Genomic DNA, 2,784 nt, shown 5'->3' with positions numbered 1-2,784 from the left:
GAAGAACTTTTTCTTCTCAAAGCTCTAAGTACGGCCTCAAAACAATTAGAGCCCACATTAATAGAAGCTACTGGTATTTAAAAAAAAATGTGGGTGTCCCTTTAAATTTTGCAAGATTATGTTGTGACTTTTGGTGACTCTCTTTTTGTCTAGTTATAAATCTTTCACTTCTTTTCGGGGATAAAAAACTCTCTTCAGAACTTGGATTTTCCAAAATGCAGGGCTTTTCCTAGAACGGCTAAACAGCAAATGCTTCCAGCTGTACTTCCATGAGTCTATCAGAAGCTGAACAGAATCGGGCTACTTAAGTACTTGGATGGGAGACAGCCAAATAATGGCCTTGCTACAAAAATGGTGGGGGTAACAAACAACAGGAGTTTCCCTGTGCCATTACTACATGTTTTTACACCGTGTCAGAGGCCCTTACCTGTAGCAGGTGCTGTGTTTTAGATAAAGTGTAAATCCTGTAATTATTTGTGGTCATTAAAGATGCTATGTCCATGAGGTGTTTGCAAAGCAAATCACTGCTCAGTGTAAGAATTAGCATCAGCATCTTACCCTAATTTATTAACAATATTCTCTCAATAGTTATTCTTTACTTTCTTTGTTTAACTATTGTGCCCTGTTGCTGATTAACCACTGCTCTGATTCCCCTGAGGAAGCTGAATTTTATTGATGAGTGAAAGGATCCTTAAATTACCAGTAACAATATCAAGCTGAGTGGCAACTACAGCTGCTATTCACTTAACATCATAGTTACATCCTTGAAAAATGTGACTAAGTGAAACCATGTCAAGCGTACTAGTAGTGGCCAAACAACGTTATAACTGAACACCGTGCAACTTTAAATGAAGATGTTCTCTAATAGATCAGCAATGTAATAATGAAACAACATTAACAAGGATGATGTTAAGTGAGGAGTACCTGTATGTAAAGTTATTCACTGGAGCTTGCCAAAAATTATCTGCTAGTGTAGCAAATGGTTAATTGTTGAAATTAGTTCTGTTTCTCTGGGAATGTTTTAATTAAGAAATCACAATAGTGGAAAAAAATTGACAAACACTTTGATCACCCTGGAATAGAATGTCTTCAAACAACTTTGGTTCTGAAGTGTATTTGTACAGTATGCATGTACAATAAATCCAAAACAACATGGGCTAATATGTTGATTATTTTGATCAAAACAAAGCAACTTGTTGGACCAGTTTTCTTCTGGAAATTGTTTGGAAGGGAGACTTCACAATTCCTTGTGTCCGCCTAATTCAGAAACAAAATAAACTTTGAAATCCCAAACTATCCTGCAAAAGGAACATTTGTTTCCCTCACCCCTGGTCTTAATGCTGTCACAAGGCACACCAGGGATTTAGAGTCTTTCCAGTAGATGGCGCTAGTATATCCGCAGTTTAATACTTATTGTGTAAGCACATGAATCAGATTTGCCCTGTCATTCGCTTCCTCAGTGTATGCAGTGAGTACAGGATGTAGAAGTACAATGTCTGTTTTTACATTTTCATATTGGAGACGTTTCTCATCTTTGTATCATGTAGACATTTTATTTCACTTGCACCAGCTTTTTGCTTTGGTATACTCACTTAGCCCCATCCCTGAAAACTACTGGAGTAACCCCCCCCCCCCAAAAAAAAGAAAAAAAGTAAATGATTTATTCTCAGCAAACACAACAAGGATGATACTGTATAAGGTGATGCATACAATCTCACATCACCTTCTAGGGTGCAGAAATCACAACAGGGCATCCGGTAGAGGCCAAGGATGGTATAGATAGGGTTAGATCCAATTCAAAGCTCTACCTCTAGCATCCACTTCTGCCCCTGTCAGAGCTAGGTTCACAGTTCCGAGGTGTTCCTCTATTTTTAGTAAAAGACAAAAGGTTTATAGGAGCTGAAGAGATCCCAGGTAATAGGATGCTGGCCTGGATGGGGCATTGGCCAGTATAGCACTTGGGTTTCATAAGCCCTGAACTCGTAACGAAGACTCTCCTTTACTTCTGGAAGCAGCTGGTGGAGAAGTGACCACAGTTCTGTAAGATCAGAGCATGGGTTTACCCTTGGCTCGCGGAGGGGAAGTCAACACAGACTAGAAGCCCCCATCCCACATCCCTGCAGGGCAGAGCTCTCTGCCCAGGGCCGCCATCCTCATGCGAGCAACCCCACCCGCTCCTCCCTGCTCCCCTCCTTCAGCGCCGGGAGCCAGCCCTGCGCGGGAGCGTGCTGGCGACGGGCTCCTGGAGGTCAGGGGGCCTCGGGCGGTTCCGTCCTTCGGGGGATGGGGGCTCAGGCTTCAGTCCCCCTTTCCCCGCCCGCCGGGACCGGGCAGCACAGCACGGGGAGGCCGGGACCGCCCAGCTCGGCGGGTCTCCTCTTCCCCCACCCGGCGCGGGGAGGCGGCAGCAGCCGCGCTCAGCCTTCCCCCGCACATGACGGACAGCCGGAGGGCGGCAGCTGCTGCGGGGGCTGAGGCAGCAGCCCGGGGCTGGAGGCGCGGCGGGGCCTGGGTGCGGGCCGCAGGCAGCGCGGGGCGGGGCGTCTTCTTCCCTCCCTCTTTGTGCGAGCGGCGGGGCTAGGGGCGCGTTTCCTCGCTCTCGCGGCGGCCAGGCCCATGAGCGGGAGCCGGGGGCTGCGCGGCCCGGGCCGCGCCTGGGCGCGGTACAAGCAACATGGCTGCGCGCGGCTGGCGCTAAGAGGAGGTGCTCGGGGCTGAAGCCTCCCCCGGCCGCCGCGGCCTGGAGTGGGGCGCGGCGAGGCCACAAGTTGCCGGAGTCGCTGG

This window comes from Crocodylus porosus, unplaced genomic scaffold (assembly GCF_001723895.1).
Source record: "Crocodylus porosus isolate Cpor-Errol unplaced genomic scaffold, CroPor_comp1, whole genome shotgun sequence".
NCBI lineage: Eukaryota > Metazoa > Chordata > Crocodylia > Crocodylidae > Crocodylus > Crocodylus porosus.
Note: the sequence above shows the minus strand (reverse complement) of the source record.